The following is an 18,950-nucleotide window of genomic DNA, read 5'->3' on the forward strand; positions in this document are numbered from 1 at the left end:
AGAAAAAGACCCATATTGGCTGCTATCGTTTGCAGAGTTGATTGATACCTTATGTAAACTTGTAGATTAAACAATCAAACAGGTCTTGGACAATAATGCATCCTGGCATGTGTATTTCTTTGTTTCGGCTTTTCTAACCATCCCTACCTTATTCTCTTGAACGAGAACTGTGTCATTTCTCTAGTTACAAAGACCAACTTATTAGGACCTGGTGGAGAATGATTATGCTACTTAGAGAGTTTATGACAGCTTTTGCATGATCACGTGTATGAGTTAAGTGCTGGAGACCAATGCTCTTCTCCAGCTCCCAATTCCTTTTCTCTTGTTCTCTTATCAAATTCCCAGCTATTGCTAAACTTTTCCTTATTTGAGCGCATTTCTCCAGACTGTGTCAGAACATGCTGTTGTTAGATGTTGTTGAGTTGGTTCTGACCCCTGGCAACCCTATGTACAACAGAACGAAACACTGGCTGGTCCTGTGCCATCCTCATAATCGTTGTTATGCTTGAACCCATTGTTGCAGCCACTGTGTCAATCCATCTCCTAGAGGGTCTTCATCTTTTTCGATGACCTTCTATTCTACTAAGCATAATGTCCCTCTCCAGGGACTGGTCTCTCCTGATAACATGTCCAAAGTATGTGAGATGAAGTCTCGCCATCCTTGCTTCCAAACAGCTTTCTGGCTGTACGTCTTCCAAGACAGATTTGTTCATTCTTCTGGCAGTCTATAGTATATTAAATATTCTTCGCCAACATCATAATTCAAAGGCGTCAATTCTTTTCCAGTCTTCCTTATTCATTGTCCAGTTTTCACATGCATATGAGGCAATTGAAAATACCATGGTTAGGGTCAGACGCACCTTAGTCTTCAGAGTGACATCTTTGCTTTTTAACACTTTAAAGAGGTCTTTCAGAGCAGATTTGCCCAATGCAATAACAGAACATGATAGGGGCTCTAAAATTTGTGTTACAATCTGCCCACATGTCTTTCTGCCCCCACATGAGTCTCCATCCTTGGTTCTCATGTTTATAATAACATACCTGTTACTTCATATACTCACTAGGCATTTCAAAAATATCTTGAATTATCTTCCTCACCGAAGAGAAATTCTCATTGAGAAAAATCAAAAGCCTTAGCAAACTCAAAATACACTGCATGCTTCAATTTTTCTATCACTCTGTCATGGTGAGAAGACAGATCTGCTTGAAGGCATCGATCTGCACAAAGCCCTGCTATTTTTCACCCAAACCCTGTGCTCCTATCACTGCTTAGGAATTGATTTCTGGTGAGATATTCGGTTTGTTTGTTTATTTCGCAGTATGACACACTTACACTGACGGATCCATAACACACCACACGATCCTTTCCCTCCTTTCATGAAAATGGACTTTAAATTGTTCCTTTCACACCCCTTGACCGCCTCCACCAATCTCCATGAATCATTCATGAACATTGCCAGTGGTTTTAACATCCCAAATAGACCCTGGCTAAACTCAACCTCACTGATTAAAAAATGCATCTGCTTACTTAAATCATAACCGGGATTTCCCCAGGCCACATAAGCATAGTGGTTAAAATAGGGTTATTCTAACACTAATAAAAGAGTGAATTTCTGCTTTCTCTTCACTAATTATTATGAGTCTCCAGACTGACTCAATTCCCCCCCAGACAGTATTCCAGGTGGCCTCTGAGGAGGTCACACATGTTTGCAAACAAACAAATCCTCTGGGCTGCTGTGTGGTATGGCTCTGTCCCTCCTCTCCTGCCACCTGCACCAATGCATACTACTGTTCCAGCCGTGAATCCTCCATGAGGCTACCTACATCCTCTGTGGTTCTGCTGATACCCATCAAAGAGTGACATCTGCTACTGCATCTCCATGTGAGATGGAAGCTAGTTCAGCTAGCTCCTCTGGTGGCTGTGTCTGGGCTGGGCTCTGGAGTAACTCAAGTTGGGAACAGTCTCAATCCCTGGGCATCTCTGTTACAGCAGCCACAGTGCAGCACTGCCTTGAGGACTCAGTGTCTCATGATGTTTTTGTTGAAACAGCTCTTCCAGGTTTTATTCTCAGCCACCTCTCCCTAGGATCAAGCAAGAGCGTGTGAAAGTTAGAACTTGAACAAGCTGAGTGGAAAACACTGGACCCTATTCAGAAAGACTTGTTCTCCTACACAGATCATTGTCTTCCAGCCCAAATCCTGTATCTAAGCTCCATCTTCCTCAGAATGATGTTGTCACCAAGAGAATCCTAGTCCATCATGGAAATAGAAGAGTTGTGGGCATGTTCAAGTAGTCATTAGACATGCCCAAATATATCTGCATCTTAGGGTGAGGCACAACAGTTAAGCACTCAGCTGTTAACCAAAAGGTAGGCAGTTCAAACCCCTCAACTGCTTGGGAGCAGAAAGACCTAGCAATTTGCTTCCATAAAGATTATGGCCTGGAAAACTCTATGGGGAAGTTCTACTCTGTCACATGGGGCTGTTATGAGTCAAAAACTGACTTAAGGTCACCTAACAACAACAGAAATTACACCTCTCTGTTGTATCTCCCTGTTTTCCCAATACTATATGTTGGCCTGTCAGTAGATAATAGACGACATTTAAAATTTTTCTGTTTCTGGGACTTCTGTTACCTGATTAGTTCAATTAAATTCAACAGGAATTTATTGAGCACCTACAATATACCAGGCATTTACCAGTCCTAGGGATGGCTAGATGAATAAAACATGGGTGGTGCAAATGGTTTGCAATGAACTACTAACCTAAAGGTAGATGGTTCAAATCCACTCAGTGGCACCACGGAAGAAAGGCCTGGGACTCTGCTCTGTAAAGATTAGAGCCAAGAAAACCCTATGAAGCAGTTCTACTCTGAAACACATGGAATTGCCATGAGTTGGAATCAACTTGATGGCAATGGGTATACTCAAGCATTTTACAGCCTACTAGGAATAAATATTTACCACGAACTTCGATAACTCTTCTAATAGGGGTAAAATAGGTGTCGTGGGAGCAGGCTTCCTGATTGGAGAAGGCTTCCTGAAGGGGATAATGTCCAGGTGAATGTTGAAGGACAAATAGGCACCCCAGGTAGGTCAGGATGCAGAATGTTGAAGGCAAGGACAACATCATGAACATACCTCATCTTGATACTGAGGTATGCAGGCCATGGTATTCTTGGAGAAATTCCAAGTAATTGAGTATTACCGTGCCATAAGGTGAAGGATCAGGCAAGGGTAGTGGTAGGAGTTTTTATCTATTTGTGGCTGCTAAAGCTTATGTCCATATCTTTATATTATTCCCAGCTCCAGGCAATGAGGGTTTGCATCTTTTACTATGGAGATTGCCCAAAAAAAAAAAAAAAAAAAAAAACACAACAATCCGAAGAAGACATATTTCTTTTAATTAGGAAAACATTTGTAACAAAGGGACACTAAACATTTCAACAAATAGCTTCTTGTAGGGAAATTTCTCAACACAATAAAGGGCATCTATGCAAAACCAACGGCCAACATCATTCTTAATGGAGAGACGCTGAAAACATTCCCCTTGAGAACAGGAACAAGACAAGGATGCCCTTTATCATCACTCCTATTTAACATTGTGCTGGATGCCCTAGCTACGGCAATAAGGCAAGAAAAAGAAATAAAGGGCATCCAAACTGGTAATGAAGAAGTTAAATGCTCCTTGTTTGCGGATGATATGATACTATACATACAAAACCCTAAAGACTCCACGAGAAATCTACTGGAACTAATAGAAAGATTCAGCAGAGTAGCAGGATACAAGATAAACATACAAAAATCAGTTGGACTCCTATACACCAATAAGGAGAACGATGAAAAGGAAATCAGGAAAACAATACCATTTATCATAGCCCCTAAAAAAATAAAATACTTACGAATAAATCTAACCAGGAATGTAAAAGTCCTATACAAAGAAAACTACAAAACACTACTGCAAGAAACTCAAAGGGGTCTATATAAATGGAAAAACATATCATGCTCATGGATAGGTAGACTCAACATTGTGAAAATGACACTTCTACCCAAAGCAATTTACAAATACAATGCAATCCCCATCCAAATACCAATAACATTCTTTAAAGAGATGAAAAAACTAATCATTAACTTTATCTGGAAAGGGAAGAAGCCCCCAGATAAGTAAAGCACTACCGAAGAAGAATAAAGTAGGAGGACTCGCACTACCTGACCTCAGAACCTACTATATAGCTACAGTAGTCAAAACAGTCTGGTACCACTACAACGACAGATACATTGACCAATGGAACAGAATTGAGGGCCCAGATGTAAACCAACCACCTATGGTCACCTGATCTACAGCAAGGGCCCAAAGTCCATCAAATGGGGAAAAGACAGTCTTTTTAACAAATGATGCTGGCAAAACTGGACATCCATCTACAAAAAAAATGAAACAGGACCCATACCTCACACCATATACAAAAAAACTAATTCAAAATGGATCAAAGACCTAAATAGAAAGCCTAAAACTATAAAGTTCATAGAAGAAAAACTAGGATCAATGCTAGAGGTCTTAATACACGGCATTAACAGGATACAAACCATAATCAACAACACACAAACTCCAGAAGATAAGCTAGATAACCGGGATCTTCTAAAAATTAAACACTTATGCTCATCAAAAGACTTCACCAAAAGAGTAAAATGAGAACCTGCTGACTGGGAGAAATTTTTTGGACATTACAAGTCAGACAAAGACTCAGTCTCTAAAATCTACAAGAAAAGTCAACACCTCTACAACAAAAAGACAAATAATTCAATTAAAAAATGGGCAAGGGAAATGAACAGACACTTCACCAAAGAAGGCATTCAAGAGGCCAACAGACACATAAGGAAATTCTCGCAATCACTAGCCGTTAGAGAAATGCAAATCAAAACCACAATGAGATAACATCTCACCCTGGCTTTACTGGCACAAATCAAAAAAACTGGAAATAACAAATGTTGGAGAGGTTGCGGGGAGATCGGAACTCTTATGCACTGCTGGTGGGAATGCAAAATGATACAACCATTTTGGAAAATGATACGGCACTTCCTTAGAAAGCTAGAAATAGAAATACTATACGATTCAGCAATCCACTCCTAGGAATATATCCTGGAGAAATAAGAGTCGTCACATGAATAGCCGTATGTACACTCATGTCCATTGCAGCACTGTTCACAATAGCAAAAAGATGGAAACCACCTAGATGCCCATCAACAGATGAATAGATAAACAAACTATGGTACATACACACAATGGAGTATTATGCAACAATAAGGAACCATGATGAATGTGTGAAGCATCTCATAACATGGATGAAACTGGAGGACATTATGCTGAGTGAAATAAGTCAATCACAAAAGAACAAATATTGTATGAGACCTCTACTGTAAAAACTCAAGAAAAAGTTTACACACAAAATGAAACCATCTTTGTTGGTTACAAGGGAAGGGAGGTGTTCAGGGGGAATACTAAATAGACAATAGATAAGTGGTATCTTGGGTGAAGGGTAAGACAGTACACAATACTGGGGAAGGCAGCACAACTTGTACAAGGAAAGGTCATGGAAGCTCCATAGACACATCCAAACTCCCTGAGGGACTGAATTGCTGGGCAGAGGGCTGTGGGGACCTTGGTCTCGGGGAACATCTAGCTCAATTGGCATAACACACTTTATAAAGAAAATGTTCCACATTCTACCTTGATGAGTAGAGTCTGGGGTCTTAAAAGCCTGTGAGCAGCCATCTAAGATACTCCACTGGTCTCACGCCTTCGGGAACAAGGGAGAATGAAGAAAATAAGATACAAGGAAAAGATTAGTCCAAAGGACTAATGGACCACAACTACCACGGCCTCCACCGACTGCATTCAGTACAACTAGATGGTGCCTGGCTACCACCACTGACTGCTCTGACAGGGATCACAACAGAGGGTCCCGGACAGAGCTGGAGAAAAATGTACAAAATTCTAACTCACAAAAAAAGACCAGACTTACTGGCCTGACAGAGGCTAGAGAAACCCCGAGAGTATGGTCCCTGGACACCCTTATAGCTCAGTAATGAATTCACTCCCGCGGTTCACCATTCAGCCAAAGATTAGACAGCCCCATAAAACAAAAGGAGACTAATGGGGCACAACAGTCCAGGGACAAGGACTCGAAGGCAGGAGGAGACAGGAAAGCTGGTAGTAGGGAACCCAAGGTTGAGAAGGGACAGCGTTGACCTGTCTTGGGGCTGTTAACCATTGTCATAAAACAATATGTGTACTGTTTAACGAGAAACTATTCTGTAAACCTTTATCTAAAGTACAATAAATAAAAAATTTTTAAAAAGCTTCTTGTGTGGTATCGCCTTCTATCAATGACCTACCTTAGAAGGTCCTTTATGTATTGTTTCTGTAGGTCATTGATGGTTCAACATGTCTGCCCCAGAATATTGCCCAGAAAGGGAAAGCAGAGGCTAGTGCTCTCTCAATAAGGTGGCAATCTACAGTCTCTGACCCAGGTGACTTCAATTGCTTTCATGCTTGGTTAGCTTTTCCATGAGTTTAAAATTGGATGACTCTTAGAGTGTCACTCCTGGCCACTTATCCATTTGTTCATCTAAATATGTAGTACAATTGTACCTCCAAATAACACAACTAAGAGGAGTGACAATATTAAATAATCAGTGTAGCGTAAACATTATAACAAAAAACAACTCAGTAGATTAACACAATAATTCATTTTTGCTTGCTCACTTCAAAGTCAAATGCAGTAGACAGGGAGCTCTGCTCCACGCAGCCATTCATGTACCCAGGCTCCATCCATCTTGTGGCACCACCATCTTCAACAATTGTTCTTTGAAAGTTTCCTGGAAGAGAAAGAGAGAGCAAAGAGGATTGCATGGAGAGAGGAGTATTTGGCTAGGTGTGGCATACATTATATCTGCCCACATTCCAATGGACAGAACTCAGTCACGTGGCCTCAATCTGTTTGCAAGGAGAACTGGGAAATACAGTCTTCCTGTGTGCTCAAGAAGAAAATGAAAGAGTTTGGGGGAAACACATCGCATTATTTCAGACACATTGAGGAAGAAGAAAAAGTGAGGATTAACCATTGGCTTTTGTAGTATATTGATCATCAATGCAAGGATGCAAGATGAAATCGTGAAGTTATCACCCCATTGCATCTTCGTATTGAACACTAGACCATTTCCTAATGATAAAATCAGGATGTACTTACCATCACAGGCATCTAAAATAGCAGATGACAAACTTTTGCCTAAATATATATGTGTATGTGAGCTAAACATACCCATAAATATGGCCTTACAAGCTACTTGAGAGAACCAGAAAATGGAGTATGGTACTTTCTAATCTCTAAGGGTCTGTGCGTTTTACTAATGAATACTATAGTTTGAGAAATGGCCCTTAATATTTTCCCATCTTAATCTACATTTATAAGGCTGTTGGCAATTTTTCCCAAATGACAAGATGTCACAATCATAAGAATACTTGGCAACACCTGTCTCTAAGGGCTATCTCTCACTGGCAATGGTTGCAGAAGAGTCAAATTAAATTTGGGAGAAAAAAAATGTACCTTTTTATCATCCAGGAGCAAATTTCTAGCTAATGACAGAGCCGAAGTAACACTTACACATAGATCTAAAACATTAACATCTTGGGGGAAATGACAGAAAATGAGAAAGTTCATTTTAGTTCATTACACCAGGTTCCTGCAAAGCTTCACAGACTTTTGAGCTAATTCTACATTTTTTCTGTGGATTGTATCACAGCCTAGCTGTATTTTGTGGCATTTTTTTTTTTAAGACTCACAAAAAAAATCACTAATCATCTTTTTACCAAGCATTAGATATTATATAGGAATAGAAAACAATAGAATAGTTCTTTGAAAGGCACTGTATCTTGAGAAATACGTTTATAATGCTGATTTAGGAGTGGTATTAAAACTTATCTTACAGTTATTATTTATTTTGTGTAGAGACTTTGTGATCCCAACATTCTTTCTGTTCTGTCCCCCTTCTTCCACTCTTTGGGTAATTATAATCAATGTTATTGTTTTGATAATGAGGGTAAGACAAATGACTTTCTCACAGTGTTGGAAAAAGGAGCAAATGAGATAATATACATATAATCATTTGAAAAGTAGTGAAATGTTAGCAGCTGTTCGGATCACTCCAGCTCATCCAGGCAGATACAGCCCTCTCTCCGACTGCTCTTTCTACTTTCTTCCTCCGTGACATTCTTTTCCCCTTGAACTATGATGATCTGTTGTGTAGTCAAGAGTCTGCGATATGTATAAATCAGCTTAACGGCAAAACAAATGCATGATCTCTCCATATGAAAAGTCTATGAGAGTAGGCTTCAAGAAAAGCTAAGTTCAGTGCTTAGATTATATGGTTACTCTCTCTCTCCATCTCACCTTTGATTATGCCCAAATTACTACTGCAAATCAGAGAGATAAGTTTATAAAACATGAAATGTGTTGATATTACACATTAGCTACCAAGCCTAGTAGCTGATGATGGGAATGTAAAATAGTGCAACCACTTTGGAAAACAGTCTGGCGGTTCTTCAAAAGGTTAAACCTAGAGTTACCACATGACCCAGCAACTCCACTCCTAGGTATATACTCAAGAGAAATAAAAACATATATTCACACAAAAACTCGTACATAAATGCTTATACTGCATTATTCATTATAGAGAAAAGATGGAAACAACCCAAATGTCCATCACCTGATGAGCAGATAAACAAAATGTGTTATAGCCGTAGAATGGAATTTCGGTCATAAAAAGGAATGCAGTACGGACACATGCCAGAACACAGATGGACCTTGAAAACATTATGCTGAGTGAAAGAAGCCAGTCACAAAGGGCTACAAATGGTAAAACTAAATTTATATAACGTGTCCAAAATGGGCAACTCTAAAGAGAGTAAAAGTTGATTCATGGTTGCTTAGGGCATTGACGGGAAATGGGGAGTAATGCTAATGGGGATAGGATTTCTTTTGGAAGTGATAAAAAATATTCTAAAATTGATTGTGATGATGGTTGCACATTCTGTGGGAGTACTATAAACTATAGTATATTTCAAAACCAAAAAAAAAAATAATAAAAACTATACCATCGAGTTGATTCAAACTCATAGTGACCCTGGAGAACAGAGTGGAACTGCCCCACAGGGTTTGCAGGCTGTAAATCCTTATGGGAGCAGACTGCCACATCTTTCTCCCGCAGAGCGGCTGGTGGGTTCGAACCACCACCCTTTCAGTTAACATCAGATCACTTTAACCACTGTTCCACCAGGGCTCCTTTTGTATACTTTCAGTGCGTGAAATTATATGGTATGTGAATTATATCTCAATAAAGCTGTTCTACTAAAAAATGTCATATGACTTTTATTTGTCCAGAGAAATTGAAAATCATCACAAGTTCATTGAACAGAATTGTCTTCTGATTCTGACTTAGCACTCATTTTGATCTACACGGTTTCTTTTCAGTTATCCTGTGTCATAGGGGTTGGTTGATGCACCAGCTATCAGGGTGTGAAATACGAAGAAATCACCAGAGAATACCCCAGTTTGAGGGCTCTTTTTGCAAAGCCCTGTTAAAACTGCGTGTTTTGTTCTAGATGCTTCTTGAATGGATCGTGTTTTATTACTTGAGAATGGATTTGTAAATTCATTCCTTTTTTTAAGGATAAGCACTTACGAGATGACATATGGGGGTTCCTCTATGATCCCCAGCACCAAGAGTTATTGCTCTGGTCTCTGCTGTTTTTATATATCTGGGCTCTTCCCTGAAAGCTTTGTGTTATGAAGGAGCTATTTCTGCCAGGAGGAAGGTCACAAGGGAAGACAGAGCTCAGTTTCTTGGCTCTTGCACTGGCTGGGAAAGGGCAGCTTTCTCCCCTGGAGTCTGCCTCCCTCAGCACTTATCTTTTGGAAGAGAAATGACATTCTTTACCCATTTCTAAGGGGTTGGAAGACCTTAACCTCACCCATTACCTAAGCCACTCTAGCCCAATGACCAGAAAGTCCACTCCCACAGGGAATGCAGTCTAGAATGAGTCTGGCCACCACTCGTCCTGCCTCTGACATTCCCAGAAACAGCCCTGTGCTCCACTCTGTCCAGATCAACAAGCTTCGCCGCTGCCTTAGGCCTCTTCTTGAGGTCCTATTGTTGTTAGGTGCTGTCAAGTTGATTCCAACTCATACCAACGCCATGTGACAAAGTAGAAGTGCCCTGTAGGGTTTTCTAGTCTATAACCTTTACAGAAGCAGATCACCAGGTCTTTTTCTGCAGAGCCACTGGGTGGGTTCGAACCACTAAACTTTTGGTTAGCAGTTGATTGCTTAACAGTTGTGCCAACAGGGTTCCTTCTTAAGGTCATAGGTGCATTTAAAAGAAGCTCTGACTTCTCCCTCTGGTTGAACCTCTGGGCAAGGAGACTGAAATTCTGATTAGTCACTAAGCTATTTTACTACATAAAGTGGTCCAAGGTGGTATGGTCAGTGGGGGAGGGGAGTGCTGTAATAACATAGTGGGCATGCATGATAGACTGGGCTAGGCACCAAGTATGGCATCAAGACTAATCCATACCACATCTGAAGATAGAGAGGTGGTTTCCAATGTACTTCCTTGCTTAGACAGAAGAATATTGAGTTCTTCTCTGCCCATAGACAAGGAGACATTCACTTCTCTAGAGTTTTAGGAGTGTTGGGAGGAATACATCTGATCTGATCTATCTATCCACTTTTTAACACCCCACAGGAGGTTGTGGGATTAGAAAGAGCCTGATATGTTTTAGGCCATAGCTGTCTTTTTTTTTTTTTCTTTCGCCCCCTTTATCATGTCTGAAACTGGATTGTGAGACCAGTTAACAATTCCCCACATACCTGGATGCATAATGGTGCAGATACCATCCAGGAGCAGGTCCAAAGCCTGGGTTTGGAGAGAAGGAGATAGTAGGAGACCTTCAGTTTGACCTCTGCTTCCAGCTATGATTTCTGATCCTTTACTAGGGAGTTGGTTGGCCTAATAGTTAAGGCTAATGGTGAGATCATTGTTTAGTTCCTCGTGTCTCATTTCTATTGGTCAGAACCCAGAGAGGAGATGGCGTGAGGAATTGTCTCCTGCAAGCCAAGAGGACCTGTGGTATCAGCCCTCAGTGGTTATACATGAGCAGAGCTAAGAAAGGCAGGGGCTGTTAAACCAACACAGCAGTTCAGTTCTTTCAGCTCAGATGTACCAACTACTGGAATAAGTAGACAAATAAGACAATGAGAAGTTTACATGTCTAGAGCATTTACTGCGAGATGAATAGTGGTAAGAGATGTGGCTGAAGTTTATGGAATCTTAACTCTTGACACTTTCAGTACATATTTAGATGATCCTTGCAACATACTGGCCTTCCAGTTCCTTGATATCCTCTCCTCCAATAATATTGTTTCTCAAACTTCCCCAGTTAGTCATTCCCATGATCTTTACCCAGATTTCATCATTACCCATAACTGCAACTCTAGCCATTTCCTGCCTTCTGCTCTGTCACCACCACCTTCTAACTTCCTCTCTTTCTCTTAGTACCCCAGTCCAAAAATCTCCACTCTACTGTCCCTCCTGCTGACCCTCACCCCTCTGATGCCCGCTCTTTTCCTAACCCAGCTTAAATGTCATAGCCAATCATCATTACCATTCCCTTGCATAGATGCTTGACTTCTTTATCCTTCCCTCACTTCATCTTACTTGCCAGAAAAATCACAACCTGGTGAAAATCAACTTTCCCCTCATGTTTGCCCTTCTGTAGTGGGGCATGCCTGGCAATAAACACCCAACTAGTGTGATTGACCTCACTTTAAATCTGCAACCACGAACCCAACAGGTTTCTTAATGCTGCTCAGCAATTCCCTTACACTTCCCTTCATTCTTCCATGCTCCTTGATGACTACTGATGGATGAACTTTTCTGTCATCAAACGTCAAACACCACCTCTCTCAAGATTCATGAATGAAAATAAATATGAATTTTGAGGTAATGGGAATAGCAATCAGATAGGAGCCTATGAATAAAAGTATCCATTGAGAAATGCCTGAGAGAAGAGAGAACAAAAGACTTTTAAGAACAAGCATATGTAAAATTAAATTTTCTATTGTTTAATTGACAGCACTGTAGCCCTCTGCATGGTAGTTTTTTTTTTTTTTGTAAGGCACATGATGCTTCAATGGTGGGCATAGGACGTAATGTTGTTGTTGTTAGGTGCTGTCGAGTCAGTTCCAACTCATAGTGACCCCATGTACAACAGAACGAAACGCTTCCTGGTCCTGTGCCGTCCTCAAAATCATTGTTATCCTTGGGCCCATTGTTGCAGTCACTGTGTCAATCCATCTCCTTGAGGGTCTTCTTCTTTTTTGCTGACCCTCTACTTTACCAAGTATGATGTCCTTCTCCAGGGACTGGTCCCTCCTGATAACATGTCCAAAGTACATGAGACGAAGTCTTGCCATCCTTGCTTCTAAGGAGCATTCTGGCTGTACTTCTTCCAAGACAGATTTGTTCATTCTTCTGGCAGTCCATGGTATATTCAATATTCTTCTCCAATACCACAATTTAAAGGCATCAGTTCTTCTTGAGTCTTCCTTATTCATTGCTCAGCTTTCACATGCATATGAGGCAATTGAAAACATCATGACTTGGGTCAGGGGCACCCTCGTCCTTAAAGTGACATCTTTGCTTTTTAACACTTTCAGGAGGTCTTTTGCAGCAGATTTGCCCAATGCAATGCGTCTTTTGATTTCTTGACTGCTGCTTCCAAGGGGGTTGATGGTGGATCCAAGTAAAATGAAGTCCTTGACAACTTCAGTCTTTTCTCTGTTTATCATGATGTTGCTTGTTGGTCCAGTTGTGAGGATTTTTGTTTTCTTTATGTTGAGGTGTAATCCATACTGAACGCTTTGGTCTTTTATCTGCATCAGTAAGTGCTTCAAGTCCTCTTCACTTTCAACAAGCAAGGTTGTGTCATCTACATAATGCAGGTTGTTAATGAGTCTTCCTCCAATCCTGATGCCCCATTCTTCTTCGTATAGCTCAGCTTCTTGAATTAATTGCTCAGCATATAGACTGAATAAGTATGTCACAGGACATTGTGCATTGGTCAAAACCCATAGGACTGTACAACACCCTGTGGACTTTACTCAATAATGCATTAATATTGGTTTCTCAATAGTAACAGAAGCACCACACCAATACAAGATGTTAATAATAGAAGACACTGTGAGAGAGGAAAGAGGGTATGTGGGAACTCTCTCTGTACTTTCTGCACAATTTTTCTGTAAACATAAAACTTCTCTAAAAAATAAAGTCTGTTAAAAAATGGCTACAGATTCTTAAGCACTTCTCCCATTGAGAGGCATGATCTGTGTTCCTCTCCTTGAATCTGTGCAGGCTCATGGCTGCTTTGGCCAACAGTGTCTGGCAGACGTGATGCTATGTGACTTCTGAAACTAAGTCAGAAAAGACTTTCCTTGTAGCTTCTGGCAGGTTCTCTTGAATGCTTGCTCTGGGGACACTCCGTCTTGGAATCCAGCCACCATGTGGTGAGAAGCCCAAGTCACATGGAGAGGCCATATGTTTGTGCCCCCATTGACAGTCCCCAGCTGGGCACAGCCTTTGAGTCACACGTATGCTTGGAGACTCCTCCAGATGACTCAGTCCTCAGTTGGGTGAGTCACCCCTAGTTGAGGGCCTAGATACTGGGATGTAGAGAAGTAATCTCCACGGTGTATTGTCTGAATACTTGGCCAACAATCTAGTCAAATATTGTTGTTTTATGGCACTAAATTCCAGGTGGTTTATGACACAGAAGTAGTAACGGGAACAGTCTCCCTCCTCCAAAGTCACACAAATGACCTGTGCGACTGGGATATATTTTTGTGGAAATCTGAGTCAACATGGGGCAGAGAGTAAAGAACAACCACAGAAGGAGAAAGTCTACTTAGGGACCAAGCAACCAGCGGAGGAAACACTGAGTGGTAGAAGGGACAGAGCAGAATTCAGGTGTCTAGAAATTGGTGGCAATTTTGGGGAAAACAGAGAACTAACCACAGTGAGACATCATTGATGGCAGGCTTAAGACACCTGATGGCAGGTGACCTCAATCAGAGTTTCAGGAGGAAGGTAGAGGACCTTCTACGCTAATACTGATCTTATTTTTCTTATCAACTAGGTTCCACAGTGGCAGGTGGCAGGTGATAACCCCAATATTCTAGAATCGTATCTACCAGTTGACCATAGGTCTCAAACTAGAAATTTGAGATTCTTTCCCAACTTCTCTCTTTCTCTCAAGTCCCACATCTAAGGAGACAAAACAGCAGTAATTAAGTGAACAGGCTGTGGACCCAGCTCTTTGGGTTTGATTCCCAGTTCTGCTACTTCCTAGCTATTAATTTTAGGGGAATTTATTTAACTTCTATGAAACTCCACTTCTTCATCTGTAAGGGAAGTTTATAATAGTCCCTACATTCATCAAAATCCATAGAACTGTACAACACAAACAGTGAATCTTAATGTAAACTATGGACTTGAGTCAATAATACTGTGTTAATATTTATTTCTCAAAAGTAACAACTGTACCACATCACTGCAAGATGTTAATAACAGGAGAAACTGTTGGGATTGAAGTTTATGGGATTGTTTCAAAAATTATATGAATTAGTCGGGTCGATTCAGACTCATGGTGGTCCTATGTGGTGGGGTGGAGCTGTCCCATGGGGTTTCTTGGGCTGTGGTCTTTGTGAGAGCAGATTGCCAGGTCTTTTCTCCCACAGGGCAGCTGGTGGGTTCCAATTTCTGACCTTCTGGTTAGCAGCGAAGCTCTTAACTGTTGCACCACCTGAACCCCTTTTGTAAGGATTGCAGCTGAGGAGACCCTGTGGGGCAGTTCTGCTCTGACACACATGGAGTCGCCATGAGTCAGCAGCACAGTTTTGGTTTTCAGTTTGGGTAGTTCAGTGGTAGAATTCTCGCCTTCCATGTAGGAGACTTGGGTTTGACTCCCAGCCAATGCACCTCATGCGCAACCACCCTGTCAGTAGAGACTTCTGTGTCACTACGATGACGAACAGGTTTCAGTGGAACTTCCAAGTTGAGAGGGACTAGGAAGAAAGGACTGGCAATCTACTTCCGAAAATCAGCCAACGAAAAACCTATGAATCACAATGACTTGATCCACAACCAATCATGGGGATGGCGCAGGACTGGGTAGAGTTTCGCTCTGTTGTGCATGGGGTTGCCATGAGTTAGGGGCCGACTCAAAGGCAGCTAACAACAATAACAGGCAGTTGTTTTGATTGCTGACCCCCACTCCCAGGAAGGACAATCCCTAACGTGACAGTGCAGACTACCTGGATGGCTCCGGGGAGGGTAACATCTGTCCTGTTCCAACCCAGGGTTGCTGGTTTCTGGGCTTTCTGCCAAGTTGCACCGGCAGCGTAGACCAGGTGAGAATGAATGCCTCTTGTTTGTTTACCAAATTCTGACTATCAGCAGGTAAAGCCAAAGATCAAAGATGCCCAGAGCTCACCCCCACCCCCCGTGTCTGTACAGTTTCAAGTGTTCCAACTGGACTACTAACCCGTGTTCTTTAACGTCTACCAGTTTACCTTAGTGTCTTCCCCTCTGTTATATAACAGTCAAAGATGGCCTCTGTGTATTGGCTCCAAGTTGTTTACTTCTTCCCAACAAGTTGAGGCTTGCCAGCCCCCAAAAGCCCAAAGGCACCAAGCTCCAATTTGTACACATCCAATTGTTTTTAAAATAGCCCAGATAAGACGATTTGTAGTCACTTGGAGCCTGCCTGCTTTACACGTCCTGTGAAAATGCACCCAACATCCGGTAGCCCTATGGTTATTAAGACCTACAGTATGTCTCGGAGCCTTGGCGGCCCAGTGGTTAAGCACTCAACTGCTAATCAAAAGGCTGGCAGTTCAAACCCACCAGCTGCTCTGTGGCAGAAAGATGTGGCAATCTGCTTCCCTAAAGATTGTAGCCTTGGAAACCCTATGGGGCAGTTCTACTCTGTCCTTTAGGGTCGCTATGAGTTGGAATCGACTCTAAGGCAACGGGTTTGGTTTGGTTTGGTTTTATCTTATCTAGCTAAGGAGCTCTAGTGGCACAAAGGTTAGTAGTTGAAACCCACCCAGCAGCTCCGCAGGAGAAAAACCTAGCAATCTGCTCTCATGAAGATTACAGCCTAGGAAACCCAATGAGCAGTTCTACTCTGTCACATGGGTCACTATGAGTTGAAAGTTAACTCAATGGCACCTAACAACAACAACAGTAAGATGCATCTGGAGTCCCTGGGTGGTGCGAATAATGTGCTTCACTGCTAACCAAAAGGTTGGGGATTTGAATCCACCCAGAGGCGCCTCGGAAGAAAGCCTTCGCAATTTACTTCAGAAAATATCAGACACTGAGACCCCTGTGGAGCACAGTTCTACTCTGACAGATATGGGGCGCCATGAGTTGGAATTGACTTGACGGCAACTGGTTTAAGATGCTACTACCTTTGAGCTCTCTGGCCCAGAGACTTCTCACCTTGCTGCAGAAGAACGTCATGAAGGCACACATAAGCCCCCCTTCCTTCTCCTCTTTCCTAGGGCTTTTCCATGCCTTCTTCCCCTTCTGGTGGCTCCCGATACCCCTACCCTCTGGCAGACCTCCTGTTGGGGGGGACCCCAGCCCTACTCTGTAGCTCCCAATAAATAGCTTGTTATGCAACAACAACAACAAAAATTACATAAATTAACGTGTGGAAATCACTTTAAGCAGTTCCTGGAACACACTAATTCCTCAATAAATGCTAGCTATTCATCTAATTAAGGAGTCCCTGGATGGATAAGCATTCAACTACTTGCTGAAAGACTGGCAGTTTGAACCCACCAAGAGGCACTTTGGAAGATGGGCATGGTGATTTGCTTCCAAAAGTCACAGCCTTGAAAACCCTATGGAGTGCAGTTCTACTCTGACACACTTGGGGTCGCCAAGAGTTGGAGTCAACTTGAGGGCAATTAATAACATCATTCACCTAATTAGTAATCAAACTCTGCTAGCTATGCTTCTTAACCAGTAAAACCAGTTGCCACCAAGTCAATTCCAGCTCGTGGTGACCCCAGGTGTGTCAGAGTAGAACTGTGCTCCATAGTTTTCAATGGCTGATTTTTTGGAAGTAGATTGCCACACCTTTTTTCCAAGGCACCTCAAACCTCCAACCTTTCAGTTAGCAGCCCAGTGCATAAACCATTTACACCACCCAGAGATTCCACTACACTTCTTAACAGTCTTTTAAATATCTCCCTTCTCTCCATCCAAAACCAAACCCATTGCCGTCAAGTCGATTCCGACTTACAGTGACCCTATAGGACAGAGTAGAACTGCCCTGTAGGGTTTCCAAGGAGCGGCTGGTGGATTCAAACTGCCGACCTCTTGGTTAGCAGCTGAGCTCTTTACCACTGCGCCACCAGGGCTCCCCTCTCCATCCATCCACACCTTCTTATTTTCCTTCTTTCTTGTCCTCTTCCAACACATCCTCAGTGATGACCCTGGCATTATCCATCTATGCAACAGGTCACCGCATGTCATGGACTGAATTATGTCCCCCAAAAAATGTGTGTATCAATTTGGCTGGGCCATGATTCCCAGTATTGTGTGGTTATCCTCCAATTTATGATTGTAATTTTATGTTAAAGAGGATTAGAGGAGATTGTAACACCCTTACTAAGGTCATGATGTAAACGGAGTTTCCCTAGGGTGTGCCTGCACCACCTTTTATCTTACAAGAGATGAACGAAAGGGAAGCAAGCAGAGAATTGGGGACCTCATACCACCCAGAAAGCAGTGCCAGGAGCAGAGTGCATGCTTTGGACATGAGGTTTCTATGCTGAGATGCTCCCAGACCAAGAGAAGACATGCATCACAAGGACCTTCCTCCAGAGCCGACAAACAGAGAAAGCCTTCCCCTGGAGCTGACGCCCGGCATTTGGACTTGTAACCTACTAGACTGTGAGAGAATAAATTTCTCTTTGTTAAAGCCATCCACTTGTGGTATTTCTGTTAGAGCAGCACTAGATAAGTAAGACACCAGACAATTCAAAAACCACCAGTGATTTCTCCTTGCTTTTGAATGCCACAAAGGCCTTTGCGATTTTGCTGCCACTTCATTACCACTTTTCTCTCCGACCACTTTGCCACCTGTCAATGGCCTTATCTCCAGCTGCACCGACTCTTGTCCACGCGTGTGTCTCCTCTGCCAGCACTGCCCTTTGCCCCCACTCCCCTCACTCTCTAGGGTGCTCATTTATGAGGGAACATTCTTGGAAAGGCGCAGTGAAAATGTGCTTTAAGTGAAAGTTTACAGTTCAAGTCAGTTTCTCATACAAAAACTTACACACACATTGCTATGTGACCCTAGCTGCTCTCCCTCTAATGTGACAGCACACTCCGCCTTTCCACCCCGGATTTCCCGTGTCCCTTCAACCAGCTCCTGACCCTCTCTGCCTTCTCATCTCACCTCCAGACAGGAGCTGCCCATTTAATCTCATGTATCTACTTGAGCTAAGAAGCGCTGTCTTCACGAGTATCATTTTATGTCCCACAGTCCACTCTAATCTTTGTCTGAAGAGTTGACTTCAGGGATGGTTTCAGTTCTGGGCTAATGGAGAGTCCGGGCGCCATCTCCTCCGGGGTTCCTCCAGTCTCAGTCAGACCATTAAGTCTGGTTTTTTACTAGAATTTGAGTTCTGCACCCCACTTTTCTCCTGCTCTGTCAGGGACTCTCTGTTGTGTTCCCTGCCAAGGTGGTCATTGGTGGTAGCCAGGCACCATCCAGTTCTGGTCTCAGGCTGATGAAGTCTCTGGTTTATGTGGCCCTTT

The 18,950-nt window shown here is 42.3% G+C and overlaps 1 long non-coding RNA gene across 1 annotated transcript in view; it reads right to left on the reverse strand.

Moving 5' to 3' along the window:
• Window positions 1-1,372: 1,372 nt before the first annotated feature.
• The window catches only part of LOC111819955 (uncharacterized), a 37,359-nt gene continuing 19,781 nt past the window's right edge, over window positions 1,373-18,950 (reverse strand). The window contains exons 3-4 of the long non-coding RNA XR_002823529.1: window positions 6,763-6,875; window positions 1,373-2,082 (exon numbers count right to left, since the gene is read on the reverse strand). This is a non-coding gene — a long non-coding RNA (uncharacterized LOC111819955). The remainder of the gene's footprint in view (window positions 2,083-6,762; window positions 6,876-18,950) is intronic.

This window comes from Trichechus manatus, unplaced genomic scaffold (assembly GCF_000243295.1).
Source record: "Trichechus manatus latirostris isolate Lorelei unplaced genomic scaffold, TriManLat1.0 scaffold00022, whole genome shotgun sequence".
In the NCBI taxonomy this organism is placed as follows: domain Eukaryota; kingdom Metazoa; phylum Chordata; class Mammalia; order Sirenia; family Trichechidae; genus Trichechus; species Trichechus manatus.